At 40.3% G+C, this 26,136-nt stretch overlaps 1 protein-coding gene across 1 annotated transcript in view; it reads left to right on the top strand.

Annotated features, from left to right (window-relative positions):
• The window catches only part of TBC1D1 (TBC1 domain family member 1), a 116,146-nt gene that overhangs the window by 26,930 nt on the left and 63,080 nt on the right, over window positions 1–26,136 (top strand). The gene's annotated exons all lie outside the window — the stretch shown is intronic.

Genomic DNA, 26,136 nt, shown 5'->3' with positions numbered 1-26,136 from the left:
ATTTCTAAAAGTCATGTCAGGAAGCCAGAACCTCTTTAGTTTGACTTCACAAAAATAGCTTCAAGCTGTGGGGTGCTTTAGTTGTGGTATATATTTCCAACTTCTTTCATACACACCAATAATATCTCTCATACACAACAACAGTTAATTTCTATAAAACTTTGTTGTAAAATAAATTGCACAAAAATATGTTTTCCACTGGATATGATTTCTATAATTCTAATTTTACACAGAAGTTTCTCATCTTGGTATGAGGAAATGTTAAAGTATTACTTGATGGCTACTGAGGACAAATGAAAGAGCCAGAGTCCAGATAGAACTGAAATTGATCCTTTAACCTTAATTTAGAGTTAGGGTGCCATATCTCCAACCATCTCCTCATCCTGATTTTTGTGTCTTACTAGGAAATTCAACAGATGTTATTCTCCTAATCACTGTTTCTATATGTCAGAGAAAAGCCTCACCTGTTGAATTTTTGCTGTGACATAACTGTTACAGGAACAGAGCCTCTTAAAGGGAAAAAGTGCAGAGCCAACATTTATGTCTGTTGATCTCTAGAATGTTTAACTGTTAAATACTAAACTGTTTTATGTAGCAAATGACTCTCTTTAATCAACAGCTCTTGAAAAATCCTAATGTCTAGAGTGACCAGATACAAAAGAGGGCAGGGCTCCTGCAACTTTAACTGTTGTGATGAAGAGGGAATTTCATCAAGTGCTGCATACATACTTGGTCTTGGAGGATATACAAATGCTTCTACTGAAGCAGTAAACCTTGGGGTGGGGTGGGTGGAATTGATTGGCCAGTGTTTTGTTTTCAGTACAACTGTTAAAAATACAGGAGCCCTGTCCTCCTTTTCACCCTTCTAATGTCAATTTAACTAAAATGAGGGTTCCTCCTGCACGTCACTAGGCAATGGCAGCAATAAGATAATTATAATTTCTATGCAGTCACTCTAGTTGCACAACTGAGAACCACCATGCCATGTATAATGACAAACTGAATCTTAATCATCTTCCTGTTAGAGCTGTCTGTCTGCAGATACAAAACCAGGAACATTATCAAGCAACTGGCAAGCCATAAGATATGGCTGGTGGATTCCATGTGCATATCACAACCTGTGCAGGCCTGCATGACTACATAGGAGTACTTTGGTTCTTGTCTTATTCTTTCTGTTGTATTGCATTATAGTGTCCTTGTTAAGTGAAAAACTTTACATATAGAGATAAAAAAAGATAATTGTTCACATTAAACTGTCGAAGTAGAGCATTCTGATCCTTTTGGATTTGGTTTGATCTAGAGTATGAGACATCTGTGGTATTAATCTAACTGTCACATTCCATGTGTTGTAGGAGGTATCCTGTCAACTTCTGGACTGTTAATGTAGTCAATAAAGCAGAACGAAATAGCTAAGAAGTTTAGGGTGACCATATGGAAAGGAGGACAGGGCTCCTGTATCTTTAACAGTTGTGATGAAGAGGGAATTTCACCAGGTGTCATTTGTATGCATGCAGCACCTGGTGAAATTCCCTCTTCATCACAACAGTTAAAGCTGCAGGAGCCCTGCCCTCTTTTGCATCTGGTTAAGAAGGCAGGGCTCCTGCAGCTTTAACTGTTGTGATGAAGAGGGAATTTCACCAGGTACTGCATGCATACAAATGACACGTGCTAAAATACCCTTTTCTTTGCAACTGTTAAAGATGCAGTAGCCCTGTCCTCCTTTTCATATGGTCACCCTAATTAGAAGGTATCAGTTTGTAGTTGCTGTGCCCATATACTAACAGTTAAGTTTTTCTTCTAGTATAATGTCCGTACACCTCTAAGTTCCAGTTTATGTTTGATTTCTAGTACTTGATGATTACTTGTAGCTACTGTTTGTTAAAGCTTACAGTACAGCTGCTGTAAAAGGCAAATTGTTTTCTTTTGTTTTATGGTGCAAGCTTCCAGAACAACCAACAAAAGAAAGACCACATCCCCAAATGCTGTAAATTATTTGAGAGCCTGATGGGTCTCGGCCAAAATGTCCTCCTTCGGGGGTTATTTACAAAGGGGGGGGGGAAGGACAACAAATTTTACAAGATTTGTGAAAATATTATTGGAACAACCACAAAATATAGCCAATTAAACATCATATAACAAATTTAAAAAATATACCAAAATAGAAAATTTAAACATAAAACACCTTAATGCTTTATAAAGTTATTATTCAATAATTCTTGCAGAGAATTCAAAGAGATATATGCTTCAGTTATTCAAATGCAGCAACAAAAATAGCTTGTAAAAAGAAAGCAAATAAGTATCTTTCTAGTAGAAAACTCAGTACTTGCTGGTCCCTCTAAAAATCAGGGATTCTTGCTAAATGGTAACTCAGACAGTGTCTACAGCAGTGTTCTTCACTGCAAAGCCAGCAAGCCAGTGGACCTCCTCAAGCATGGCTCCGCTTCTCAATGAGCAGCTGATGGTGATTGATGCATTGCTATCTTTACTCCTGATCTTGCATTCCCTTTCCCTCCCCCTCTGTCTCCCCTCATCTTGAGAGCTTTCCACCACCACCCAGGATGGGTGCAAGAGTCAACACCAACTTCTGATATTCTATGCAGGCACTGTCCACTTACCATACAAGAGGGGGAAGTCAGTGTTGCAGACAAATTAACTGAAAGAGGTGAGGTGAGGATCAGCAACGGCCTCTAAAATTGCAGGATTCTGGGTGCTGTGCTAAGGTATAATTCCCCTCTTCCTTGGTGTGGTGTCCTCTTTACCCAAGACCCTCATTCTCTGTGACTGCTAAGGAGCTGTCACTCTGGTAGCAAGATCTCATCCACAAACCTCTCTCAGCAACCTTGGCTTCAAAGGAACACACTTTTTCCCTGAGGGACAAAGGGTTATTGCACTGCACTCCCCGCATGCAATGTCTCTACAGTAGACAGATAGTTGTACATGTGACACGTAATTCAAAACACTGGAGATACCACCCCTGGATTTCTAGCAACAGCAGCAGCTGCTGCTGCTGCTGCTGCTGCTTCTGCTTCTTCTTCTTCTTCTTCTTCTTCTTCTTCTTCTTCTTCTTCTTCTTCTTCTTCTTCTTCTTCTTCTTCTTCTTCCTATTATTATTATTATTATTTAGCAGAAACAGGGAAGGTTGACTGCCCTGGTTTGCTCCTCAGCCTGTTGCTAAATTCACATGGTTGCTTAACTCACGTCTGTCTTGAATTTCTTTTTACCTTGTCAATTTTTCACTGAGGCTGAGATGCTTTGTCACTGATGCTCATAGTGTGCTTAGAAATGTTATTAGTAAAATTCTTTGATTAAAACTGAATGCACAACATGTATTGGCCAAAATAATTTTAAAATCTGTTTTCAGTGTGATGCTCTGAATGCATCATCATGCAAAAAATGATGTGTCTGGTGGAAGAGTGTGTGGCAATTTCAAACGTAATGAAAGTTGCACTTTTGGTGCCCTTTTAACTGGATCAGATGGAGCAATCATCCAATTTGGAAAATTTGTTACCGTATTTCTTCGATTCTAAGACACACTTTTTCCCCTAAATAAGCAGCTCTAAAAATGGGGTGCGCCTTAGAATCGATGGCGTCTTAGAATCGAAGAAATACGGTATATTGTGTTTTAGTTGTTCTGGTGGAAGAAGATATGCTTTTTGCTAAGCGGATTGTATTGTAAAATGTGGTTTTCTTTACTTGCATTCAACAGAAGACCAAACATATATGTGGTATTTTCCCTTTTGTTGCCTTATGGTTGCTTTTGGGTAGAGATGAGATGGTCTTCTGTGAGCAAGTTCACACTAGCTGGTGACTCCCATGCAACTGCTTCAGAAGCTGAAACAGAGGTCATTGCTGAGGCAGCTCATGTTGAAGCATCCTTGGTATGAATCTGTACTTCCGTGTGGGGGCTGCACACGTAGCTGATATAATAATTCCTTGGGTTGTTTTTTGTTTGTTTGTTTGTTTTTGAAGCAAGATCTGTATTTAGATGCTTTGTTTTAAAAAAAATGACAGGAAACTGACGTATATCTTACCATTGAGTGATGATATTGGCATGGATAAAGGTCACTTAGCACCCCTAAAGTTTCCTAGGTGATCACAAAATTCCAACTTCAGTTCTTTCAGCTAATGATAGTTTGTTATCTTCCTTTATAGACAGGCATTGTGAACTAATATCTTTTACAATCTGACCTCTTCAGCAATGGCCAGGATATAATGGTAGGTAACTGGTGGCTCATAAGATAAATCTGCCCCCTGGATGGCTGCAAATCTGCCCACCATTTAGCTGTCACCACCTTGGAACTAAAGCCTTGTGGCTAAATATATATATCCTAGCCAATGTCCTTATAGCTGATTTAGGAGGAAGGGGAGCTGCCAAAAAAAAGAGAGGCTCACAACTCATGTTCATTGCAGAAAATCTTAGACTATGACCCTTTCTACACCTAAGTGTTATCCCAGGGAAATGGAGGGATCGTCCCTGCCTGCTCCCAGGATCCCCTGTGTGGCATTTGGATGCACAGAAACAATCCTGGGACAATCCCGGGATATAGGGCTGGTGTAGACATGCCCTATGAGTAATTTGGTAGTGGCAAGTGAGTAAAAGGAAAGGTAGGTTGATTCTGTGCTGGCTCTTAGTTGCCATAAATTAGTATTTAGCTAAGTGGGACAAGTGAAGCCCCAATAGGATTAAATGAGATCTGAATGAGTATGAGTTTGGACATAACTATTCTGTGGCTTGGATAGGGTTACGAATTCTTAAGATCAGGTACCTGGATGGGGCCTGGGCAGAATGCAGATTGGGGCGGCTTCCAGATGAGAATTTATTGAGCAATTGCCATGACACAATGTGTACATGACATTGTCATCCATTTAAAATACTTCCATGCTTTTTCTGTGCTTCTTCCATCTTTTTCCTTGGTTGCAGAATTCATCTTCCAGACATATCTTTTCAGATAACTCTATAGGCAATTTAAAAAATCTTAACCCCTGAAGAAGGCCCCAAATATATAGTATAGGCCTGAAACGCATTGGGAAACGCTGAGAAATAAAGCTATTATATATATATATATATATATATATATATATATATATATATATATATACACACATACACACACACACACACACACACACACACACACACACACATACACAACATCCTGAAACTTTGTTATTGTGTTATTTAGGATGTTGTCCACTTTGTCTGTTTATAAGCCATTAACCACCTTGCTAAAATGACAATGACTGGGATGCCACCCCATCTTTTTATATTTAATATAAATATATAATTAAAGGGTGTGGCTGTATAATACCTTTTCATGTAGTTCTGTCTTTGCCAAAACCCTATGGAATCCTGGAATGACTTTTCATAGCCAGGGTTGCCACGGCTATTGTAGTGACCATGATCCCCAAACTGTCTCCAGGACAATTGTTCTCATAGGAATTGTCTGGTGGGTGGGTAGAAGGCCAGAGTTTGTGTCCCATGAAAGGAATGGAAGTCCTCCTTTCATTCATTCATCCTGCTCTGTCCATCCCACAACAGATTATCACAGCTCTTCAGTTATAAAATGCTGTTTTCAAAATATTTCAAAACAACTTCACAATACGATACAATAATGCATTTTTATAGTTTTGGACAGTAAATTTTCCATTTGGATATAATATACTTTTGGAGACAGCTGCTAAATCTATTCATAGCATGCAAAAACCATTAAAACACAAGGTTCTATTTTTAGTAACTCTGTACTACTAAACCTTTTTGGGGAGTGTGGGGAATAGATGGACAAGTATTAAGGGACAATAAAAAAAATAAATCATTTAATATTTGAACAGTTTCCAGCTATCTCCACTCAGTAACCTGTTTTGAACTTTCTGACTTCGCTTTTACTATGCAACTGGGGACAGAAATAAAAGCACATAAGAACAATTTCATAGCCATTACATGAGTCCTCAGTCTTTTGGTTGCAAGCCAGCCTTCACAGCTGATTGTCCATTGCCCACTTTACATAATACCATTTAAAGCATGGTGTAGATATTATTTAGGATTTATAAAGCACCTGAACTTTACTAAGCACTATATACATTAAACACGAGCCAGTCTTTGCCCTCATGCTTCCAATTTAAAAGTCACAAATCAAAAAGAAAAAGAGATGATAATGTGGGAAGGAAAGTAGGAAATAAACACTCCCAGACGTCATTTCTTAAAGGTGCATAGTTCTTATAATGAATAGCCTGAACTGTTCAGGAGGGGAAGAGCCAAATGGCAGCTGGTCTCTTAACAAAAGCTGATGGAGTGTCTCTGCTCTCCCACCTCTTCATCTTCTGCAGCCAGGTGGAATGGCTACTGACAACTAGTTGTGAGAGAGAAAGAGCCAAATGGCAGCTTGTTTTTTCAAATGGGCCAGTGGAATGGCTCCTGCTTTCCCATCTCTCCCTCTGCAGCAGTCATATGAAAATATTGCAATTATAATGAAGAATTGTAAAAGCAAACTGATCTGACTTATATTGCTACTTCTCACATTACTTCTAGAACTAGAAGCTGGCACCAAAGAATTACTTTTAAAAATCACCATGTCACGTTTAGACCCACATGCGTGTCACCATCTCTTGGTTTGAGGGTTGCCACCTCGTGAAGCTCTTTGTGACTTGAGCCAGATCTACACCAAGCAGGATAGTGGGGAAAACCTTCACCTGTCTAATCTTTATGTTAGGCTGCTGTTAAATGCACAGAATCAGTAAGAAAGGTAAAGGTCCTACTTAGCCTTGCTCTGTACTGTTTGGTTTGTGCTACACTTGTGTTACAAGCCAGAGCTGGCAGAATTCTCCCATTGTTTACTCAGATCATTTTTTTTTTTACCCTCTGCCAGGTCTGTTCCTCTTCCTTTAGACACCCTGATTCTCTAACATTTTCATCCTCCACACAGTTTGCCATGTCTTTGGGCCCTCTGAGATTTGTCCACAGCCTTCACCCTTTTTCGGTGTCCTCAACCAAATGGATTCTAGTCCACCAAAGCTTATTCCATAATGAATTTGTTAGTCGTTCAGGTGCTATTAAGATCTCTGCTGTTTGCAGTCTGTTGCAGCTATAATATAATTTTCCTCCAGCCACATTGCACATATTCTCCCAGTCCACCAGCTTCACTACTTTCTGGGACCTATTCCTACTCAGCTTTCCAGTCCATAGCGTGCCCCACACAGTTCCTCATATCATTGAAAGCTGCGTAAAGTTTACTCCTAGCTAAGACAACAACTTTCTCTTCCCTCTCAGAGACTGGACTGCATTCTACTGCTGAAAACTTTATTCCATTAATTTTCCATTACCTCATACCAGCTAAGCCAACCTGTGTTACAACTTTCATTGAAGAAAGTGAAATAAAACATAGATAATGTTAAATTTTTAAGGCCCCTGAAGCAGGAGGGGTGGGGGAGGCTGATGCTGAAATGGCATTCCCACACCTGAAAGGTCTTCACTATTGACTTGAGTGTTGGGGCAGCTCTGCATATAACTCCCCCAATTTTGCTGCTTCCCACATTGAAGTTAATAGGAAAGCTGACTTGTGCAGAAGCTTCGTATGTGCATCTGAGTGTACATAGAGCTTTGAACAAAAGCCAGTGTAAGAATGAATTATGATCAACATTATAGATGAGTTACACGCTCTGAAGGTGCTTCCAACACCTCATGTGCCCTCTTTCTAAGATTTATTTATTTATTTAAAACATTTGTATCCCGCCCTATATCATTAAGATCTCAGGGCAGCGTACAGATATATATATATATATATATATATATATATATATATATATATATAAAAATTTTATAGTTCAGGGATTGTATCCCCCACTCACCCTGAAAAAGCAGCAATAGCATCTACCTGGCAAGGAGCATTGGGTGAGTTGTTTTAAGTCTGAAAACTATTACAGCAAAATAGCTGAAACCCAGTGTAGCATCTGAACTGTGAAGTCCTATTTAAAACTCATCTCTGACATGTCTCTTAGTATCAGCTCCACACTGCAATAATACTGACCTTACAATTGTTGATTACCAAGATAATGTGCTTTTCACATTCTAAAATGCTATATAAATATTTGCTTATTGAAATGCTTTCTAACTTCTGCTACCCAGGAGAGGGAGCCTTCTGACTGTTTCAAAGGCTGAAATAGACAGAGCGCCCATTTGCCACAGTGGCAGGTTGTGAGCCATGGCACATGCCTGCATGTGTAGATGCATGCTAGACATGATTTGCATAATTGTGTCCGGCTGTGGCTTATTGTATTGTTCAAATCCAGGCGGCATGGCTTGTTGGAGAGTTAAACAACCCTCAAATAACCCTGCAACAGCCCATTGGTTATTTGGGGGTTGTTGAACCCTCCAATAAGCCAGCCTGTCCAGGTTTGAATAATACAATAAGCTGCAAACAGGCAGTGATTATGTAAATTGCATTTAGCACACACTGTAGCTCATAACAAGTCACAGTGGTTTGTTTTGATCATTTGTAGCAGGGAGAAGGTTGATTACAAGTGTTATCTCATTAAGAGAGTAATGTTAAATAATTATCGTAAGAAGCAGCCGTTTTTCAAGTTTGGGAGCTGAGTTGGTGGAAAGATTGCCCCCCCCCCCCAACATACACACAAACACCCCTAAAGCAGTCTCCATTTCTATACAGAAGTTTATGGAAAGGAAATGTTCCTAATGTGTGGTAGTTTCTGTGTGCCCCAATGCAGGAGTTCAGGTGCTTGTTGCCATCTGGCCCTCCTTGGTGTGGGAAAGCATCAGACAGCATCTCATGGAAAGTCAAGTGGCGGCATTACCCTTGTTTTGTTTGTGTGACAAATGCATATGGTGAGTGAAGGGTGTGCTACTGCCACCTAGCCCACACAATACAATCTTTTTCTAATGAACAGGAGATACTGTCTTCGAGGATCATTACTTCCATGTCCTTGCAGTAAAATGTGATGCCCACATGATTTCTCAGCTTTCTGTTGTTTTTCCTGCATACCTTTTGATAAAAAATAGCCATCCCAACACTTGCATAATCACAAGCTCAGCTACAAATGAGTTCTGGTCACATAAGGAGTTTTGACAAAAGAGAAGTTCTGCAGTAAGCCCAAATTTAAACATTTATTTAATGAACTGCCTTTTAAGCCACTTTATTTAATTTAAGCTGCCTTTTCACTCTGCTGCTGATCATTTTCATTTGAAAAATGAAAGTTTAGCCGTACAGAGTAAAGTGATGATATTCACATATATGTACATGGAGTGCACACTTTCTTATAAACTCTTTTTGGATACAGCTCTGATGTAGATTTAAGACAATTTATTTATTTATTTATTACATTTTTGTACCGCCCAATAGCCGAAGCTCTCTGGGCGGTTCACAAAGCTCTCTGGGCGGTTCACAATACTATTTGTCAATTATTACAGTTTATTCTAGTTGATTTGGGAGATAATATGCATTTTGGTGTGTGGGAGTGGAGAGTTTACAAAATCCCATCATTTCACACAGGTTTTCTAATGGAACCAGAGCTGAAACATTTGTATGGCTGACCATAGATCACACATTCTGACATCTCTCTCGTTTTCCCCAACAGTTATATATGTTTGGGAATGGGGAGACATTTCTGGCAGTTCAACAAGGAAGTATTCATGTCTGCTTTTTCTAGAAGGAAAAAAAAATCAGTATCTGAGAGTAATTTAACTTCAAAACCACCAACTTTAATTATAGAAATTTTAAAGTTGTTTAAAAATAAACCACAGCAATTACAAATGCTCACTTTGTATTTCATGTTTATATTACAAAAATTATTATTCCACTGTTGTTCTAATGTTATACAGTTAAACAGAGAAACAAAAATGGTTTTACTTAATGCTAATTTTTTTCCTTCAATTAGCAGTGACATTATTTATTTGAATATTGGAATGTCTCTAGAAAGCTCGGTTAACGGCTACGTCCTTTTTAAAAAGCAGCGGTTATGAATAGTGCCTTTTATTCAGAGACCCTTAAAAGTTGCCAGTGTACGTTCATAATTTCCCCTTCTCTTGGCATGTTATTGCAGCGCTCTTAAACACAAGCTGCTGCATTTCACAACTTCCTGAGCGATCTACAGAGCCGCACTTTGTTGGTACTTTTTTCCTCCCACCCCCCTTTTTCCCTGGGAGTAGGTGGAGTCTTCTTTTGAAAGCAGCCTATCCAGGATTCCCTTCGACTCTTATAACCCACCCAGCCTTTTCCTTTCTTGCCTTGAACCTCTGTGATAGACCGTGGGATTGTGTGAGAGACTAGTGACCTCATAGCTGCTTGCAGACCTAGAAACGAGCGTGTTTCCTTCAGTATGGAGCGAATGCTCTGAAAGGAGTGCTTTCATGTCTCTCAGTAAATGAGCTTACTCCTTGAGGCAGATGTGAAAGTGGGTAGTTTCATGAGAGAACAAACACTGAAAGAGAAGAGAAAGTGGCTAGAATTACAACTTGCAACACGCTGTATCTGCGCTTGTTAGGATGTCACCATTGTTCAACTGGGTGGCAAAGGTAGGAGGAGTTTTAACTGATTTATCTTCTTATCTGCCTTCTCTAACAGATGCACAGAGCTTTGTTTTGACTTTGGGGGGGAGGGCTGCAGAAAATGCATCAGTTCAGTTGGAGAAAAATAAATCTATAAGTGGCTCTCTCTTTAAAACACATAATTTTGTTTGAAAGGGAACCCCTAACAGCACAAGTTGCAGTTCTTGCTTTACAACAGATTTGTGGGAGCGGGGGAAATGAAATTTTACATATAATAGTACAAAGGCAGTGGAGTCTCACCATTAATTTAAATCTAGCTGTTTTTGTTTGTTCTGGATAGTACAGCATGTTCTCCACTTCAGAAATATAGTAACCTTTGTGGGGACTCAGGAGTATGAAGATCAGGATTCTATGAACAAAAGTGGCAAAGGTTGTTTATATTTTAGCTATCTATGAATCTTGATAGCAACTTCCAGTGAAACTTTCTTCTTCCAAGCATGGGCAGTGAGTAATACAGACTGGGCTTCTTTTTGTGTGACCCTGAGGGGGTTCTTCTTTTTCTGTGCCAGAGGGATTAATAAACTCGAGACCATTTCCAATTTGTAATTCACAATGAGTAAACGAATTTTACATGAGAGAATCCAAAATTACACCCCTTGGAGTGCATCCTAGAATAGAACTGAAAACTGGAACAGAAATCTCAAGCATACGTTATTTGAAAATTGTCTCATTTATCTCCTAGTACATACACATTTTTTATTATGGAGTGTAATATCTTCAGTACTTTCCTCAACATAGAATGACAGTGGCTAAGTCAGTTATTATTGTCCAGCTCTTTGCGTCCCTGTTGTATGTAGTATAAGGGGTGTGTACTGTACTTGAAGCAAGCGGTAGCTTATTCTTCCTTGCCTCTATTCTCTGCTCAGATTTCCTGTCCTGGTTGAACTGAAAGCTCTATGCCTTGCTATTGCCCACAAAACTTTCCCTATTTGTAACCATGCAGTGAAATTTCTACCCACTTGCATCCTTTATGTCTGTCACATGGACACTTATTTGGTTAGGTGTGGTTATCCTGGAGAGACAGGCAAGTTTCTAAACATAATCTTAGGATTATTTCTCTTCCTGAAAATCTATTTTATGGTTTATTTAACATTTTGGAATAACAACGTGGGTATAGTGTTTTAGCTTGGTCACCTGAACAAATTAAGCTTGTCAGAATCTAGACTGAGTAGGAGTATTGACAAAGTGGGAATAAGTAAACATGCATATATAGCATCTTACAGACTTCATTATAGGTTTATCCTCATAATGCTTCTATGCTGCTCCCCATGTTACAAATGCTGAACTGAAATTGAGGAACAGAGGTTTGGTGAAGGCCATCCTTTGAGTCAGTGCCCCATCAGAAGTCTGAAGTCAGACTGCCCACCTTCAGATCCAAACACGGGACCAGGCTGTGTGCCACTACTGCCAGAGAAACCCAGTTCTAAACTTTTATATTTTATAGAAAATCAAACCCTTTTCTTCATTTTTTGTGTCAATTATGGTTACTGTTTTAATCCTCCCACCCACCCAAATTTATATTGCAAGCCATTAGCATGTGCTCTTTGGTTCACAGATGCAAAGAATAAAGTACAATATTAAAACAACAACAATTCATATACAACAACAGAAACAGTCAAATGCAGCATAAAAACTTTAAGCAGAGGAGAATAAAATCAAGAACGAGGAGCACAGAATATAAAATAGAACACAATCATTAAAACCTCCAGACTTTTTTTCTTTTTAAATACAAATTGTTGAAACGCCCTGGGTGAATAAAAAGGTCTTCACCTGGCAATGAAGAAATCATAAAAGAGACACCATGTAAGCCTCTCCGGGAAGGTTATTTTATAACCAGGGTATCACCACTGAGGAGGCCCCTTCCCTAGCAGGCTGCTGCCTCTCCTCAGTTGGCAGGAGCGCATGAATGAGGCCTCTGAAGAGAATCTTAAGGTTTGGGTAGGTACAGTATATATAGGACAAGGTGATCTTTCAAGTAATAATATGGTATCATTTTAATTGTAATTCTGCTTTTCATCCACTTTGTATACAGAAAGAAAATTTAAGCACTTTTTAAAGCTGGAATATTTTCATAGATTGGTTAAAATGTCACAATAACCCATGATGAGTTATCATGTCAACTGATGAGAGGTTTTTTTTAATCCATGATGACTTATTTGGTCAAAATAACCCACTCTGATAACCCAAAGTCAGCACAGTGAGTTATTTAACCCATTGTGGGTTGTCGTGTTGTGTGGTGGTCACAGTGGGTTATTTTGGTCGCCTACAGAGTCGCTTGGCAAGAGCTGCTGCCGCTGCTCTCCTCTATTCAGCAGATCTTGGTTTCCATGATCTGCCTAGCAACCAATTGCGATCGCAGCCCGACCCGACCCTAACGGTCGAGTGGCGGCAGCTGCACAGGCTTGTCATTTTGCCTTGTGTGCATCCTTGCCCAGGAGATGCTGTGTATAAAGTTTTGTCCCCTCCTGCAAAATTCCATGGAGTTATAGCCGCTGCCCCCCCCCCCCCTTTTTGGCAAAAATGTGCTTTTGCTTGCATGGCTTTGTCAGTGCACAGGGTTTCAATGGGCCTTGTGTGCATCCCTGCTAGGGAGGCTGTGTAGTTTGGTCCCGATACTGCAAACTTCCAAGGGTTTATTTGCCCCACTCTTGGTGCACCCAAGGTTTTCACTCCTTGGTGTATAATCCTGCAGGGTTTTGATATTGCATCAGGTACCTCCTGACTAGGGGAGACTATTTATGAAGATTGGTCCTAATCCTGCAAACATCCAAGGGTTTATCTGCACAACCCCATTTTTGGTGAACCCGGGGTTTTCATTCCTTTATTGCACAGGGTTTTGATGGTGCATTGGGTGCCTTCCAACTAGGGGAGGCTGTGTATGAGTTTGGTCCCAATCCTGTATACTTCCAGGACTTTAGAGCCACCATCTCCTTGTGGTTATGCCCTGATTAAACCTCTCCCCTCTCATTGGGATATTGTGGAAGGTTAAAACAGGCTTCAGCAATGTTGTCAATTAGTGAAACAGCACCACCGCTGGGGCAGGAGGACTGCAGCAGGTCAGGGGACCAGGGATGACTCAGATTATGCACAGTAGTTTATTAACGATGCACACTAGCTAATTTGTCAGATCATGGGGGGATGACAGTAGCTTATTTTCAAAATAAGCTACTTGTGATTAGTTTATTAACCCATCATAGCTTAAAGTGATGTCCAAATGCAGCCATAGAAAGAACTGTTCTACATCTCGTCATTCGCTCCTAAACACAGATCACATAATTCATACAGGAAAATATTCTTCCTGGTACAATGTGATGTAGATTGTGATATTTGGCAATTGCATATTTCATTGCATGTGCACTTATTGGGAAGCTACAATAGGCTATGGCTTCCTGTAATGCATACATCACATTACATGCAATGAGAAAGGAAATTCACATGTACAATCACTACATACAATCTATTCTATGCATGCATGTACCCATGAAAGTGCACTGTGTATATGGAATTCTGTATGCCTGAAGTAGCCCTTCCATAGTAACACTTGATTAAGGAAAGACTGAGTAGTCTCTTTTATTCCAGGTTACCTATGGGATCACCTTCTCCCATACAGTCCTCCCCGCACACTCAGGTCCTCTGGGGAGAACTTACTTCAGTCAGCCAAAACTAGGCTGACATCAGTTTCCCAGAGGACCTTTTCTTCTGTGGCTCCAGGATTGTGGAATAGCCTGCCGGATGAGATTCGTAAAATTAACTCTCTATGTGATTTTAAGGCAGCTTTGAAGACTAACCTTTTCCGGCAGGCCTACCCAGACAATGTAAAATCAAGAGTTTTTAAAGATGTGTTGATTCCTGTACTAATGTTGTTCCCCACCTCGATCCAAAGGGAGAGGCGGGTAAGATATTATTATTATTATTATTATTATTATTATTATTATTATTATTATTATTATTATTATTGAAACCATCTCCTTTACCAAACTGCCCATCTTTCTAAGCTATGCTGAGTTAGTTTCTAATGATGAATTGAACCAGAAAGACAAGCTTTCTGGAAACTTGTTAAACCAATCAATTACGATGGGTCTCTTTAAAATTACTCATTTTTCCATTGATATGAATGTTAAGCACTTCATTAAATGCCTCATCAAGCAGATAAGCTATACACAACAGTAACTTCCCTTATAATCCAATAGCAATTTAAAACTATACTACCAGAACTTGTCCAGGTACAGACCAGAAAATGAATCACCTGTATTGATGATTATGGCTTGAGATCAGCTGGCTCATTTGGAGATCAATATGAACTCAAAAGCAGCTCCTTTAAGGAATTTACTTGACTATGTTCAGATGAGGAAGAAGAAATACATTGAAAATAGGAACATGAATTATTGAAAGAGTCACTCTTAAGAGCTCCCTAATTAGACTTTTAAAGGAAGAAGCCATCAGGATGATCAGAGGGGTAGTAGAGGCAAGCTACCCTCAAGGATAATAATTCAAAAATCAGCAAATGATTCCCAGCTAGGAAGAAGACAGCTGCAATCCTATACCACATGGGAGTATGTTCTTCTGAACTCATTTAGGCTTATTTCTGGGTAGACATGTATAGGATTGCACTGTCAGAAGGCTTTTAACATTTGTTTTATTCATTTCCATTTTAATCTAATGGTTGTGAATCACATCCTCAGGCAACTGCCTGCCATTTTTTTATATATAACCCTCTATTGAAAATGAATAGGTTCTTTTGATAACAATAATAGCAATAAAATGTGCAAAGATGTTGTATGTTAGCTTTTGAAATAGAACATATTACATGTGAGTAAGTAATAAGGAAAACAGGAATAGAAGTCAGACCCATTGGGGAGATGTGGGCAAATTTCTACCATTGTTACTCACTCTTTGCAAACATAGGAACACTGGGGGGATAGACAGGGCAGAAAATAAGGAGAATTTTAAGTTAACAAGTCAAAATCTGAATCCTATATACATCTGGAATTTAGAATGGGATGCTTTTTACTTGTGGCTGCCACAGGCTAAAATGATCGGGTGCAGAATCAAAAACTCTGATTTTCATATATTCTCCTTAAGAAACTCAGAAAGCCTCAAGCCTTTTAAGAAGTTACATCAACATTCTTAGAAGCTGGTAATATACTGTTGCCTGCTAGACCTGTTTGCTATTGAATAACATCCATAGAGAAGAAATTGTAGAATCTGTTTTAACCAGGGAGAATTAGCACTGGACTCGATGGCCTTATAGGCCTCTTCCAACTCTACTATTCTATAATTCTATGATATAGAGCCTCTTTATCTACACCAATTTTGGGGGTGTCTTCACGGTGCTGGGTTGGTGCCATATCCCTTGGAAACCCTGCAGCTTCCCTCCCCTGAGGTGGTGTTGGGTAATCCCAACAGTGAGGAGGAAGCACAGGGTTTCTGGGTGGCCATCCAGGGACCGTAGCCGCCCCACCCCCTTCCTGGTGGCACTGCCTGGCCATGCCTCTGCTGTGAGGCGAGGGGCTATCTTGACGTTGTCTTGAGCATCTTTGCCAAGCTCCAGATAAAAAAGTTGGGTAAATCACACACACACACACAGCAAATTCTCCACAGCTTCAGCAGAAAGCCCCGGGGTGGGTGCACAATTGCAGCTGCATCATATAATCGATGCATGCCACTGTGCACACACCACGGGGCTTTCGGAGCATTTAGACAACCCCCTCGTCATTTCTGTCATGTTCTCATGCTACTTTCGGTGTAGAAATGATTACTCTTATCTCTTGCTTTTCTGACCCACACCAAATGCTATGGAAACTATATTTACTGGAAAAACAGCTGGATAGTTATTGATAATTCTTGCAGTTCAGAAGGTTGCTGGTTGCAGTCCTTTTATAAGATGAAGGCAACGGTCTGTGCCCTTTTAAAAGAGGAGACAATTGCTTTGTGGTAAAGCCAAGCTTTGTGTATATAAGTTCAGACAGTGGCATCTCCACTTAAAGGTTCTGAGTTTAAAGGCTATAAGGACCCTCTGTCTGAGACCCTGGAGAGTTGCCACTAGTCATACAAGGCACTACTGGACTTAAATGGACTGGTCTGTCTTAAAACAAAGCAGCTCCTTATCACCTCAGCTAAACCCTCATATCCATATTTGAACCCTCTGTTTGTTCAAATATGGATATGAATATAGATAGAAACCACCTCCAATGGTGCAGGGGGAAATGACATTCTGGTCATCATTTTCAACCGAGGGAAGCCAACATTGTTGAGTCCTTGTGAAAGTATCCTTTAGTAGAAGTCCCACAAAGAACACCTGTTGTCAAGCATTTACAATGGGACATGTGCATCCTCTTCAACACTAGGGGTGTTTCCTGTTCTAATTATAGGACTAGATGAATACATGCTAAGGCGCACTGAATTTTAAAAAGCTGCTTCCACTAAACGGCAAAGTAAGGTTACTATATATCACCACGGTTCTTTAGAGAGCTTTTACCCTTCTTACTCTGCTGGTAAACTGAATTAGGTAGGTGCATAGTTTTACTGCTGGGACTAAATTCAATCAATGAAACACCATAACACTCAGTAAGTCCACCCATTGATTGAGCATAGAAAGTTGTAGTGCCTATCAGGACCAATTGACTTAAGTTACGAGATTTATTTAGGTTAATGAGTTAGAAACAGTTTTCCAATCTCTAAACACCCATTCTACTCCTCCTGTGGATAACATTTTCCGAAGGACTTCAGGTACCCACACAAATTTCCTAATCTCACTTTGGTATGCAGTAGCATGCAGCTTTTCTTATAGCTTTAGACCTCTAATTAGAAAAGGATATGCCCCTTGTGTTAGAGAGGATGCACGTGTCACATTCTAAATGCATGAATCTATTTCTTAGTAACTTGGCCAAAAGGACAAAGGCATTCATGTGGGTTGAGTTAAGCTAACAGGATCGCCTAGGGTAGAACACATTGTCTGTTATTTGGCATACCATATGCCAAATGGCAACCTTGAGCAGCATATCCTTGGTGGAAAGTGGGGTATACATCAATTAAGAAATACACAAAGAATGTGAAATAGTGCTGGGAGTTGACAATACACCTCTGCATTATTTTGCTACATGATCTTGTGAGAAAGTGTTAGCTATGTGCAACCTGGTGTTCTAGAAATGGAGAAACTCTGACCAGTGCAGGCACAGGGCCTAAGGGAGCAATCCTATGGCCACTAGACACAGTCTAGACAGCCAGGATTTTTTGGTTTCTGGGAACCAACGTCAGAGCCAGTGGTCCAACTTTGGTTCCCTGAAACTTCTCACCCCACTCTCTCATAGCTGTCTGTGGAGAAGGAGTGCGGAGAGTGGAAAAGGAGGGTGGGCGTGCCCGGGGGCCAGGCGGGGAGGAGACCATGGAAGCTCTTTTATGCAGCTTTCTATGTGTTGCGCAGCCTCCCCTCCTCCTGCTCCAAAGCTCCCTGTCCAGACGCTTGAAAATGAGCATATAGCAAAAACTGTGGGGCAGACAAAGCATATAGGAGAGGACTTCCTCTGTGTTCCATCTACCCTGCGTTGGGTAGGCATTAGCCTTCAAGATTGGATGCTTGTGACTATCATGATAGGGTTGCACCCTTAGAGGTTTACAAATGACTCAGACAACTTAATGCAATATATTCCTAATGCTCTATTAGTGCATTATGAGACTAATGCATGCTGAATATGAAAATGTTTCTTCCAATAAATGAAAAATAAGGTTAGCAACTTAATGTGCGTTGTTGCTCATGGGCATTTAAGAGCTAGTGACAAGGAAAAGTGGCAGCAGAAACTCGATGTTGATAGGTTTTCCAAGTGTTAAGAGACTCTTAACACAGTTTTCTTGAAAATGTCTTTCTGTTTTTTCTCTCTCAAATAATAAACTGTGGCCGAAGCTGCTGGATCGTAATGAACTCATTGTCTGCTACTAAATAAATGTTAAGGATCTTGATGCTTGGTGTACCTTACATTTTGTACTAAATACAAACTTGGCATCAGTTGTGCTAAGCCAAAGGTCCCCAATGTGGTGCCCATAGGCACCACTACAACTATAGTGCCAGGCTGAGGTGCCTGCCAAATTATTTCCTCTATTCACTTGTGTGGGGGGTGGGGGTCCTCCTTGCCAAGAAATGGCTGGGGTGTGTATGAAGTTCACCCCTCCCCAAGGACTCGTGGGGCAACAGAGTCCTTGATGGGGAGTGTGCTTTGCCTCCCCTCCAGCCGTTTTTCAGCAAGGGGGGTTCTTACCCCATGCAAATTAGTGGAGAAATTGCTTCATTCAGTTGCATGGAGTTGGGGAAGTGGGGAGAGAGAGACAGAGAGGAGACAGAGAGAAAGAAAGAAGGACCAGAGAGAGAGAAAGAAATGGCATTTCTGCATGAGGCTTTTATCTCACACTTTTACCAGGACTTCTGTTTCTAGATTCTTGCAGGATTAAGATCAGCTCCCTTGCACGTATTTTTTTCAGGAGATTTTCTTTCTCTGCTGTTCTGTATGTTTCGTTATACAGCCACTAGATGGTGAAATTGCAGAAATACACACTATTTTTATAGCGTCATTCAGGAAATGCAATTTTTTTCCTGATCTTAAACAACAACAACAACAGGATAATGTTTATAAAGCATGGAAGAGGCCCTGGAAGTTGGTGACATCATGTAAAGAATCCATAAATTAAAGTGAGTGAGAAGTCATGAACGCACAATAAAAGCCTCGTGTGGAGATGCCAAGAAAGAAAGTGGGGAAGAGTGAGGGGGAAAGGGAGGAACTGGGTGGGGGGAGAGAAAGATGAACCAGAGGTGGGGTGGGGAGAGGAGCCAGAGAGATGGGAGGGAGAAAAGGAGAGCAGCTAGAGAGAGAAGGAAAGAAAGAGAAGAAAGAAGTCTGAAGAAGGAAAGGGGAGCCATAGAGGAGGAAGGAAGGGTCGGAGACAGAGAAGAAAAGAGGACAAAGAGAGCAAGAGAGGAGAGACAGAGAGAGAGAAAGAAAGACAGAGAAGCCAGAAAGAGAAAGAGGAACCAGAGAGGAGGAACGGAGGTGAAAGCCAGAGAGAGAGAGAGAGAAGTCAGAGTGTGTAGCATAGGCTGCCTATTCAGGCACACACACAAATAAGGGGGCACTCCTAACATCTTTGTGACTGGCCCTCCACCCCCATCCCCATAGCAGTCAATTTGTGGTGGTGCCCAGGGCAGTTTTTCAAAATGCCAAATATGCTCCTGGGCCCAAAGTGTTGGAGACTCCTGTACTAAGCCATCTGGCACTGTGCCCTCCTATACTTGATTAGATATCACTCACTTCCCAAAATAAATGAATTAATGATTTAAAATCTTGTTACTCAGAGCAAAAGCCTAAGGACTTTTGTGAGTTTGCTCAGAGGACAAAAGCTGCTCTGTTCACAGTTGCTCTTTTGATGGGGTGCTCCTATGAGAAGACCAGGATGAACCTGGAAGCCAAGTGTTAAACCACAGTGGGTTTACCCTGTGTGTGTGTGTGTGTGTGTCTCTGTGTACATTGTCCAAACTTAATCCAACCATATAGATAGATGGATTAAGTTGGGGCAATGACATACTCCTTTGTGTTTCCATTGGCTTCTCATTCTGTGGTGCCTGTTCTTGGCAGTCTATCTGCCCTTCGCATGCAACAAGAATAAGCAAGACAGACATCTTTCTCTCTTGGGTCTTAAATTTGGGGGGGGGGATGATATTTATCCCTTTCCAGGAAACAGACTTGGTGCAGACTTCTTCCTGTAGGTGCTCTGTACTGCTTACATCTTAGTTGTTGCAATTCAGATTGTTAGATATAGTTTCATCTGATTATCTAACCGCAGTGTGCAGTGAATGGTTAACTATAAGACATTTGCTGCGCTGTTATGGCTGATGGGTGATAACCATGTTGTAAAATGCTTTCAGATTTCTCCCAGTTCAGAATGTACTGGGGTGAGGGTGGGGAATTGCATGATTGAATGTTTATTCATGTTAAAAGTTTCATGTCTGAGGAAAGGTAGAATGCCAGGATTTAAAATTTCAGCCTAGCGTTCTTCCTGACATGAAAGTTTCCTGTGTGTAAAGAGAGCTGCATGGTGGTTGTGTTCTAGCACTGGAGGAGCATCCAAACATACATTCTGTGTAAATTGGCCTTTACACAGTACACTTGCAGGGGAGGAAGACAAGGGCTGTCTGTATTAAACAAGAGCAAATTTCCCTGTTGCTAAAACGAATAAGCAATTTGTGCCCAGAAGCGTTCTTTTGGCATCAAGATTACCATCTAGGCCATTCTTGCCTATTAGTATAAGGAGGCTTCTTTCCTTGTTCGCGTGGCTGGACTACCTGTGGTTCCATTTTTGGCCAATGCTGGGTTGTGGGTGCACTTCTTGAATTATTGTCTAATATTCCCAACCCGTTCCAGGTCACCAATTCAAAACCCACTATATGCTTGAATCCTGATAGGTTATCAGTGCCTTGATCAGGAATTTCTTAGTATTAAGCTGACGCCAGATCATATCTCGTAATATATTGTGCACAGAGGAGGAGGACTAGTAGTTATGTGCCTTCAAGTTGACCTTGACTTATGGAGACCCTACGAGTCAGCGACCTCCAGTTGCATCTGTTGTAAACCACCCTCTTTAGATCTTGTAACTTCATGTCCATATCTTCCTTTATAGAGTCAATCCATCTCTTAGAGTAAATAGCAAGCAGTAAAGAATGTAACTGTAAACTTGTAAAAGTTACATGAAATTTGCACCTCCCCCTCCCCCACACACTCCACTTCTAATAAAAACAAATGTAGTTCTCCAGAGAAAATGGTCTGAATGACGTACGAAATTGCTGAACTGTGACAGCAGGTCCCCTCATAAAAATGTTAGTATAAAAGTATCACATGAAATTTATTTTGGGATATCTAGATCTTAATAAATTTCACATTGTTTTCAGAATACAGTCACAAAAGAACTCTCTTGTCTCAAAAAGAAAAAAAGATGCACAAACGTATAAAAGCATTTTGAAATGAAAAAGGCCAGGGATGTTTAATCACCGTTCAATTTGGCAGAGTTTAGCAATTCACATAAAGTAATGTGGGCAAGCACACCACATGGATAAACTAACAAACGTGGCTATGCTTTTGAACTGTTTTAAACATGAAAGCAAAAAGATTGCTTATACCTTGAGAGTTTTATAACTCAAATCCAAGTTGTGCTTGTTTAGTAGAACATGAAGTGCAGTTTTGTTCTATTTGTATTCTTTTTACAATAGGATTACTGTAGGATAAGAACACAATTCATTTTAGAAAGAATGGCAATTATTTTTTCCTTTCTAAATTAATGGGGTGTTTTCTGTCCATGTGACTAAGTGTAGAAGATATGTTTTTCTGGTATAAATATCAGTGTTGTTGTTGTTGTTGTTATTATTATTATATATAGCTCCATCAATGTTCATGTAATATGGAACATGTTGAAACATCAGATGTTCAATAGTACTGGGCGGTTTTATTCAGGTACAATTGACGATGGCCCAGAATTAGATGTTCTTTATTTTCAACTTCTGGTTAACAAGATCAACACAGTGTCTCTGGTTAACACAGTAGGCGTGTCTAGACCATGTCTTATCCCGGGGATCACCCCTGTGCGTCCACATGACTCACAGGGGATCCCGGGGGCAGGGTGGGATGATCCCTCCATTTCCCCAGGATAACCAGGATGGCCTTTAGCCTGGTTTTCCCTGCAGTCTCAGGATCGTCCCAAGACTGTGGAAGGTGTGGGCGGACACCCCGGTTTTGTCCTGGCTCCTTGCGAGTAAATGTGAGGAGCCGAGAACCAGGCACAGGGTACGGAGCTCTTCAAGCGCACCTTGCCTGTCAGGGGTAGGGAGGGGAGCAGGGTCAGTTTTTTTTTTAAAAAAAAAACTTTGTTTAGCTGGAGCTCAGGTATGCCCCAGCTTCTTTTCTTTAAAAAAAATGCCGGGTGCGACCTCCTTCCTCCCTGGACATTGTGTGCTGCGTGTGAACGCAGGGGGAGAATCTTGTGATCAGCATATCGCGAGATCCTCCCCTGGGAGGTGTAGACATGCCCAGTGTCTCCCAGTATGTAGAGTTTACATAGGAGAGTAAATCTCAGGGTTGAACTATATGTGATGGTGCTCTACTTATATTCAAAGGGAGGGATCTGATTTTAATGGTGAGCAGGGGAGATCCCTCTCTGCAGCCCCTATCTGCAAGTGTTTCTGTCCTAGACAAGCTCACTTTCAATATTAGAGGAAATGTTTAGGGATGGCAACAACAGACTGCAGTAAAACAAGGCATGAAGGGAAGGATGTGACACCCTTGTGAATATGCCTCTTTTGCTGTTAAAATCAGAGCCCCCTGGCCCTTCTCTTTCTGCGACTTGGATTTAAACTCTTCACATCTATATGCTCAGATTCATGTGACATGCCATGTATAAAGCTTCATGCCTGAACAGCATGTGAATGTCATATATATGCCCCACCACAGCAATGTGTCCACTCTTTGTTTGTTGATTGATTGATTGTACAAGACCTATGACTTGTATGGGAAGTGGAAACAAGTTGGCTTTGAGTGTCACTTGATTCCCAGAAGCTCTTGAGATGTTGTGTAAGTGTTCCAGTTTGAACTGCCTTCAGTTGCCCTCCTTTGACCAGCCACTCTGCTGGAGCAGGGAACTAAATTCAATCTGCTGGACTCCAGTTTGAGGAACCTAATAAGCTGCCCAGTAGCTCTCTCCTTGGAAACTAACCATGTTTTTGTTTCTCTGACACTGAAAACTTTGTTTTGTAATGGAGATGAGAAGTTTCTTTTCTACTTATAAATACTTGTATATATATACAACACATTTTATATTTAAACAGACAGAACTAGCCAAATAAAAACTGTTATAATTATGAATTCTACAGGTGCCTTTTCCCACAGCAGCAAATATTTACTAGTATAAATTTTGAAATCATTATTTGCAGTTCTAAATGGGTGGTTATGAGTCCAAACTGCTTAAATACACAAGTGAAATGGGCAATTGTGTATTTAGATTTACCTGAACCCAGAGTTATTTGTAGGAGCAAAAAAACAAACCAAAAAAACAGAGTAAAAAAAAAAGTTAAATATTCTAACTTTGGATATTGGTCAAAAATAAAATATTAATAAGTATTTTCCTGTTATTTTTTATTATTATCCTGAACAGGTGATAGAAAGAGATATATGTTTCTTTTAACATTGGTGACATTCTTAGTAATATCTCTGTTGATGACATTTAGGGGGGGTAGTTTTGAGGTGGTTTTACCTCTATCTCTGTGAAATTATTTGTGTTGAGTATTTTTCCTGTGCTGGTTTTTGGGGGGTTATTTAGGATTTTAATGCAGATTTTGATTGTACTGTTTATTAATTTTTTCATCTGTTTTGCATTTGTATGTTGCCTAGAGAATTTATTATTTAATGTGACTAACAAATATCATAAACACATACATAGTATGGATTCCCAAGAAATCATAAGCTAATTTACAGTGTCTGTCAAGACAGATATCTAAGGCAGAAATTCAGGTTCTGTGAGCCTCTTGAAGCCAAGGGGCCAACAGTAGACTTGGTGGCCTTCACTGAAGCTAGCAATTGCCCATTCTAGGTAGAAAGCAGGCAGATTGATGGGTAAAGATAAATAGAGCCCCTGCTCTCTTTTGTATCTGGCCAAGAGGGCAGGGCTCCTGCAGCTTTAACTGTTGTGATGAAGAGGGAATGTCACCAGGTGCTGCATGCACGCAAGTGACACCTGCTGAAATTCTCTTTTATATGCATCTGTGAAAGACACAGGAGCCCTGTCCTCCTTTCTGTATGGTCACCCTAGGGAGGGGGAAGTAGAGTCTAGAAAAGGAGATAAAGAAGACTGCCCTAATATTTTTCCCACTGTTTTCTTCAAACAATTTTTTTTTAAGTGAGCAGGGAGGGGAGAGCTGTTGTGGGTGCTGTTAGAGGGCCCCACAGAATTTAGAAAAATATCTCCATTTCATTGGCAGAAGGCCAATGTACTTTCCCCCTTTCCTCCTGTCTTCTGTTTGCTATTTGAAAATGAGCCACCAAATTCTGTTCTGAAATAAAAGCAGAAATTATTGGTAGAAACTCAGCTTCATAAATATCAGAAGGAGTTTAAAACAGACACGTGAGAGATTCAAGTAATGGAATAAAATGGTATTGGATAGCAGTAACACTCTGAAGCTTTGCCTGGACAGGATAAACACTAGATGCTTTTGCCATTTTACTGATAATACTAAATATATCTTCATGCCAGTTTTTGTTGTTGTTGCAGTGCTTTTATTAATTATATAGAGCCGTCAATGTGTGTGGCACTTTACAAAGTACAAGAGAGCAATTTCTGTTCTTACTTGTATGCTTTTTAAAGAAACTTCTTCGTATTAGTTCAAAGTGCAGCCAAACTATAGGTTGGCAGTCTGAGTCATGCACCATGCTCAGAGAATGAAGTAATTCTTCCTGTCTCATTTTTAGCTCATTCTTGCTTCCTTATTGCAATCCTTTGACTAATGTTATTGAGATGTGTCTATTATCCATGAAATGACCTTACTGAGGTTTTTGTGAATCACAGCGTAAATCTTTTCTATTACTATTAAGGATGAAACTTGCTTCTGCTTTTTGAAAAGGCAGATAAATTCACATACAAAGTCAGAGAGTTTTACTTTTGTCTCTGGGATACCGTGTATCTACTTATGTACAGAGGTGGCTCTCTAAGAGCAGAAACATTATGTTTTATTCTTTAATGATTGTTTTACCATGAGCAATTATATTATTTTCATTGAAAAATTTGGTTAAACGTAATGTCTTTTATAAGAAAGAGGAGCAGATGTGCAAAAATGCTTCCTTTTTATTGTATAGGGTGCCTTAAATCCAGAAACTTTCAGAAGCAGGAAACTTGGTGCAGTTCTAATTTTACTTGGTTTGATCCCTTGCATGTCAGTAACATGTCTAAACCAGAAACATGAGGGCAGTTGGAAAAAAACCTTCCCATACCACCATGCCCCTTTCTTAGAGTGCAGGAGCTTGGCATGGAAAGTGATGCTGTATTGCCCTCCCATGTGGTTCTTGTTTACGTGTGTCAGTGGAGAGACAGTACCACTGCCTGCTACACCCCAAAAGTAGTGCTTGAATTTACTTTTTGTGTGCAAAAAAGCAGAATATTTGCACTTTCTAAAAACTATGTTTACTTTCTTCCCAGAGATGATCGCCTTAGCTCATGACTGTCTGAAACACCTTTCATATGCACTCATGTGTACATACACATACTCTGGTCAGGATTTAAATATATTGTATCTTGTACAGACACAGGGCAGGTTTAGGTATGCACAAAACCTGATTAGCTGATTTTCCTCACATGGCCACAGCCCTTATGCATCAGCCTGAATTGTGCTCAAGAGCGTCCCCTGACCACGAGGATGGGACTGCAATAGAACAGCGTGCAAGAAAAGTGTGTGTGTGTGTGTAATACTGTGCATAGCCCTTTGGAGCCTAGCCCCTGTTTTCCAGGACAAGTTCAGGCACAAGTACTGATTTCTCTTCAGTTCATCAGTCAAGACCAATGAC

This window comes from Elgaria multicarinata, chromosome 10 (assembly GCF_023053635.1).
Source record: "Elgaria multicarinata webbii isolate HBS135686 ecotype San Diego chromosome 10, rElgMul1.1.pri, whole genome shotgun sequence".
NCBI lineage: Eukaryota > Metazoa > Chordata > Lepidosauria > Squamata > Anguidae > Elgaria > Elgaria multicarinata.
The sequence above is the reverse complement of the archived record's forward strand: the minus strand, read 5'-3'. Positions and strand labels throughout refer to the sequence as shown.